The sequence below is a fragment of the Temnothorax longispinosus genome, chromosome 2, assembly GCF_030848805.1.
Source record: "Temnothorax longispinosus isolate EJ_2023e chromosome 2, Tlon_JGU_v1, whole genome shotgun sequence".
NCBI lineage: Eukaryota > Metazoa > Arthropoda > Insecta > Hymenoptera > Formicidae > Temnothorax > Temnothorax longispinosus.
In genome coordinates, this window is record NC_092359.1 from 22,342,306 (window position 1) to 22,349,040 (window position 6,735).

Consider the following 6,735-nt stretch of genomic DNA (forward strand, 5'->3'; position numbering starts at 1 on the left):
CTTTACTCCCGAGTAGTGAGTGTGAGTAGTGCAATATTTCTTATCTTTGCGAGTTTGTTTGCATCAATATAACATTTAAAACCATTATTTAGTGCATCGGTTATTTTAGGAGAAGGTAAAGGTCAATATACTTGCTATCTATTAGTAATAAAATATGATTTCAACGAAATCTCCGAGATCAATACAACGCATGTGGTTTGATGCTATTCGTGTCGTACTTTTACTTTACAACCGATAAGCTATTTCTGAAATAGCTTATCAGTTACTATAGGACTCTTATTGCAAACTATCATGTCGATATAAGAATAAAATCCGATAATGATTCTATTACTTAACAACTATCAATCTATATACCCTATACCTTCTAACGTGCACATCCGCGACGGCGCAATTTTATGCCGCGTCGTATTTTTTCCACGGTCGATAGAGAAGAATCTGTCAATCGGTAAAGAAGTTTACTATGACGTAATTTACACACAAATACAGAAAACACGTACACACACGAGCGTTTTCTATTTATGCTAATACGCGTGATCTTCTGGCATAAAATCTGACTCACTATTTCTGCGTGGGCGTGCAAACGGGTTAATCGTCCGTTCTACAGATGTCTCCATTGATATTGTAAAAAGATATGGTAATATACAAAATAATTCGTGAATATCATAAATCCATAAATTATTGTTATATAACATTTTATAAATAGCCTAAATTATTATTCATTGCTGTTTATATTTTATGGAAGGACACATAGAAGATTCACAAGTCTTCATCAGAACTTACAATAATCATAAAAAAATGCATTTTCTATTTTGCGTTGCAAAAAACACGGATTCCATAAAATATTAAAATGACGAAATATTGTAAAGTATTCAAAATACGTAACAAGTTGAAGCAAAGCGTTCTGTACGATGATCCATCGGATCCGCTCTGGATTGCAAAGATCCTTGTTCTATCTATCAATCCATATTTGTAGGTGCTAGTTTTTCCAAAAGTATTTCGGATTACTTATCGAAACTTCATTATTTTTAAAAGACACTCCGACGGTCGTTGCTAAATTTTAATTCTGCATGAATCACATAATCGTTTATTTATATATTATTAATTATGTGACAAGTAGATTTAAGCGTATTAACAATATAATTAATTAATTAATTAATTGATTTGTCTATATTTCTCCATGGATAAGGATAAAATATATGACACATCAAAAAAAGCAGAAAAAAAAATAAGTAAATTGCTAGATTTCATTAATATGCATATATTTGATACAACGTAGTCTTAAGAGAGACGTAAAGTATTTTTAATTTTTTCTGATACATTTTTTATTTACGTATTCTTTTTTTTTATTATGACGTAATACGCATATATTAAGCATCGATAGATGCGTAAGATAATAATTCTGTTTCATCAGTTAATAAATTATATCGATAACACGCTTAAATTTACCTGTCGAATAATTAATAATGTATGAATAAACAATTATGTGATTTATGCAGAATTTGTGGTATTTGCGCGCCGCGTAAATATCTGAATATTCGTAGCGTGCAAGTAAAATTATTCCGCATATAATGCATCACGCTCGTGTAAAGTGTAAAACAAATCATTATCGTCTCCATTGGAGGGTTTTTTTTCGTGATGAAGCGTTTGCGTAAACCGTTGCAAAATACAAATAACAATCATCCGACGACCTTGCGTCGAGAAAATGATCCGTGTAATGGCGTACTCGTCGCGCTACCATTACTTAATGAAATTGGTTGTGATATCATCGCCAAGTTTTTTACATATTTAGAAAATCTTCCGTATTTTTATGGTTTCCAGCCAACATTTTTTTAATGCCTCGAGCAACCTAGATATTTTTCTTGCCGCTAATTTGTTACGAAGCTGAATGCGCCTCGTTCAGATCAGCGGTAACATCAGATTTTACCGCGGCGTGCGTCGCAACGAGGGAGCAAGGTATAAGTTTGTATATACTCATAGCTTCCTGCACAGTTTATACATTACGCATATACTTGTCGATGCGCGATTAGTTTCACGTTTTCACGGATTCCACCGGCGATTTTCTCATGAGTCACGGCTCGTGAGCGTGACTCATGCAGTCGCGTTCAAGTTCCAGCCGCTTCTCAGTTTGTACCTGCTTCATCCTAATTTAATGTGCGGCCTGATATTACGAGCCCGCGACTGTGTCATGCTAATCGCCACCTACAAGAATGACGGGATCGTCTTTTTTCTCGATCATCGCATTCCCGCTTGTTACTAATAGACGCGTATATTTTTAGCGCTATTAAAAACGCGGGAATTATTCATCAGCGTTGCAAATGATGTATAACTCATTAACACTGAATACGATACTTCTAAATATCTACTTTTTTTTTATTACTCGAACTATTATGTGTCTTTGTAAATTGAACGATTTTCATAATCGATAATGAGATAAATTCTAAGGAGATTTCCGATGGAAAATTTGCATAGCGAACGTCTAATGCAACGCGATTAACTGATTTAATTCTAATGAACGTTGATCGTAATCAAGCTTGTAAGACAGTTTATTACCGTGTAATTATATTTTATAAAAAAATCAATTACACTACAGTTATTTACGGTATCTTTTTCTACAATTTCTTGTTCTTGTAGAAATATTCCATACACGTGTGCGGTGCACTAATAGAAGTCAATATATCAAAATATATAAAGTTTCTCTCTTAAAAGGATATGATAAATAATAATTTTTCGTCGTTTTCTGCATTTCTCAAGCACAAAATATTCCGTATTTTAAAAACATTTCTTGCCAATGTATCTCACATATATCACTCATATGAATGAATTAATTATTAACATTAATTAGCGAGAAATTCAGTTGCCGTGTCTTTTTAAGAGCTTTCTTAATCCAATCCTCTTTGCCTGACCGTTCAACTTAAAACATTCTCCATCATATTCGCGCCGGAGAAAGCCTATAAACGCGAATATATATAAGGGAAGTATGAAATACCGTAGCGCTCTCGCGCTAATATAATCAACCGGCGCTCATGGTCACGAGGCCAAGGTCGTCGGTCTTCACTGACAGAAGGAAAGAGCGATTCGCGGGCGCGCGCACACACACTCGTACACGCTCGCGTGTGCGAGAAAGTGCGCACACGTGCAAAGTGTGCGCTTCTCGCCGCCATTCGTGTACGCGTGCGACGCACACGCGCGGCGTCCGCAGTCCGCACGCTTAAACTTTCCGCGTGCACGTTCGCTGAGCGCGCGGCATATGATACCGGCCATGCGTTGCGCGCGAATATGCACGTTCATTTCGCGCCGCCACGCCGACAAGTGCCATCCGATGAGATAATGCGATTATATCTGTACAATACGTCCAGTTTCGTTTAGCACTAGGTCAGAAGACTGTTGGTGTCGGCAGATAAATAATCATGGAAATTAGGCGAATCATGCGAGTTTTCGGCTTACAATTAGCGGAAGAGAGCCGTGGAAAAAGAAGAGAATTATATTTTGAAGTATTTTTTAAATAGAGATGTCGTTATATATTCTTTAAAGAGATGAATATGTATATTGGATTTTTTAAATTATTTGTACTGTTTTCTTAAATTAAAAAGAATTCGGTAATGGTACCTAATAAGTATCGATTAGTATATTTTAAATTTCTGCTCTTCGAAAATATGACGGTATTAATAAATGAATCATACTTAACTTAAACATTATTGAAATATGCACGAAGATTCTAAAAATATAATTGGATTCATTAAAACGCGTTTCCTTAAAAATTCTTTAGATGATAAAGAGCACTTGCTTCTATTTATAAAATTAGTGTCGCATTAATTGTATCATGCATGTTACGCATATGCCGTTATCATATTACACATTCGACCTTAGTGGTTCAATAGTCAATATAATCATGCATCTATATATCTGCTATAATCTCTCGACCCTGTAATTTCGTAGACTTTTCGTTATGTCACAGCGCAGATATAATTAACGCGGATATCTTTCTCATGTTTACTAATAATATCCTGTTTAATCTTGACGTAGGTGTAAAAAACGAAAAAGACATTTCCAAATTTGAAGAAAACGATGCGCGTAAGTTTATCATGTTGTGACGTGCAATAGCTATTACAACGTTAAGATGTCACAAATGACGTACGTAGTTAATGCTTGTAGACGACCGGGAAATTGACAAAGATTAGCTAAGAAGACGTCAGCTAAAGAAATGAAGTGCCAATAATTTCCCGGATAATTGAAGAAGACGAAGTAAAAGAAAAAACATGGTAATTTTCCGATCTTCAATCAGAAGATTTAAGTTTTAGCGTATTCATATTAAAGCTATTTAATCTCGACAGGCTTAGTAACATCGATTAAGATAAATTATTCCGCGTTACATAGATAACTCTAATTACGTAAACGGATAAATAATGTTATTGTATTCCATTGCGGAGACGCTATATATTTAAAGATCTTGAAGGAGTTTTTGACGTGTGACACAACACAATGTGAAATTTTCCAAAGTTCTCCAAACGTTTGAAAGTGACACAACTATGGATCATTATCTTCTAAGACGTCATAAGAATCTTTGTACTTTGATCGCGTGTCAACTTCCGTTTCATGTCTCTCCAAAGAGCATTTATTAATTTAATCTATCGCTAATCCTAATCTCGTATACAATCTCGGTCAAGAATAAAGAACAACTTTCATAAATTATGGTAAACAAGATCAATTAATACTTTACAAATTAAAAATCATATATATAAACTTTTAAACAATATATCAATATATACCGTTTCTTATTAAAATTTTATAAAAGTATGTTATATATTTTGATTTCTAAATATTTACATACATACTCAATTTACTACAATTAGATTTTTAGGTAATTGTAGTAAATAGATAATTTACTACAATTTAAAAAAGTAGTATTTAAATATATAAAATTGAATATACTTTTATATAGCCTTTAAAACATCCAAAACATTATAGCCGGTTATAGAATACGGATTTCGGAAGTTAATGAATCGTACCGGTCTTATTTCACTGTACTTTCACTCATTTCGTGACTATCTCCGTTCGCTTTCTCGTCGAGTGAACCAAGTGCAACGACGCAATCAGCACGAAGGCGGATCTTGCAATGACGTCAGAACAATTTTCTTATCGCTCTCGGTACGATATCTCCTACGGAAAAAGGATTCCTGACGCTGAAAATTTAGCATTTGAATCTTATTGGAGAAACGTGGGAAGCAAGGCGGTAATTTATGATTGATACATGAATGATTTTATAATTCCAGTAGGAAACTTCCGACTTCGCGAACAGGAAACACCGAGATATCAGAATCTGACGTTCGTTTATTGGAATCAAAGAGCGGTTCTCGTAAACCGATCTCCATCCTCGTTATTGGGTTTCACGCGCGATGCACGATCCCTGAATTATAAAACCTACTTCTAAAATGATCCAATGACTTCATCTCATTGAAGACCAACGATTTTATTTCTCAGAAGTTCTAGGAACATGTTTTGTGCTGGCAAGAAACAGAAAACCTAAAATACTACTATTAAATACAACTTGGTTAAAAATTAATTTAATCAACTATATTTTGTGAATGAAACTTTTATTTTACTAGATTTTGAGCCCGCGCGAATGTCAAAGGTTTTCGGAAAGTAAAATAGAGAAAACGTTTTAATTTTTCGGAATACAATTCCCAAAATATGTTGATATACGAATATGATCCAATTATTTCGCGAAATAAAATATAAACTCTTTAATACATTAAATATATTTGAAGCAAACATGTGAATCCCCTACGAGATTAGTCATAGATCGAACTAACGTTCATCTATCTAGCGCCTTTGTACTATTAGCCTTCGAAGATGCTTAAAGGGTGGGTGTGCTGAATCAAGGCAAAAAATTCTGAATTCCAAGCCCTGGCTCTGCACTGCTTTCCCGATCGCGCTCGTCGGGAGATCGAGGAATCGATCAGGCGAGCTAACGGTTGGGATTACCGGCGCGCTTCGTTGTGCAATCTTCTTGACGTCACTCGGTCGTTACACTTGCTTACGACTGATTCATACAACTCACGGGCTTGAGCGCCGCTTAGTATTCTCTTCGCTCGTCACGCGAGTATGTACCGCGCAAGATCGTACTTTTATGTCTTTCCTGCAGCGACAGGAAAGCATTTTTATTGACTGGCGATTTAGTTCGCAACTGAAATAAATCAGATCTATGATGCTTATATCTACAATACTTACATCTGCGATACTTGAACGGTCACATTAAGTACGAAGGCGACAGTTGGGCTGATTGACTCTTAGAGCTGAAACATAAATATAATTACATTATGCTCACGTAGTAAAAAAATCAAACGCTCAATTACTAATATATTTAATTTACTTTTGATACACTTTATAATACCTCTTATATTTACTGTAATACATACGTTTATATTTTTTATAATTAAATAAGACTTTCAAGTTTTTCATTATTGCAAGAAAAAAAAGGAAATGTAAATCTCTATCAACAGGACCTGAATTCTCAGTTGAATCTTCAAATAATCCTTACTAAATTTATCTGCTGGACGTTAGATAAAAGACCGAGAAAACGGTGAATATACCAAAATGTACAGTTAGCACGCGACTGTTTACAATTTGATAATTCTAAATGTTGCTGCATTTCATTCTGGTAATCGTACTCATCCACATTCATTCACATGCATTGATAAAATCCCATGTTCGTGATCAAGCGAAACATAAAATTGA

The 6,735-nt window shown here is 34.8% G+C and overlaps 1 long non-coding RNA gene across 1 annotated transcript; it reads right to left on the reverse strand.

Annotated features, from left to right (window-relative positions):
• Window positions 1–1,195: 1,195 nt before the first annotated feature.
• Window positions 1,196–6,735, reverse strand: LOC139808984 (uncharacterized). Its single transcript, XR_011731000.1, has 3 exons — window positions 6,539–6,735; window positions 6,229–6,293; window positions 1,196–6,136 (listed from the first exon to the last, which is right to left on the reverse strand). It is a non-coding gene; the product is annotated as an uncharacterized lncRNA (long non-coding RNA).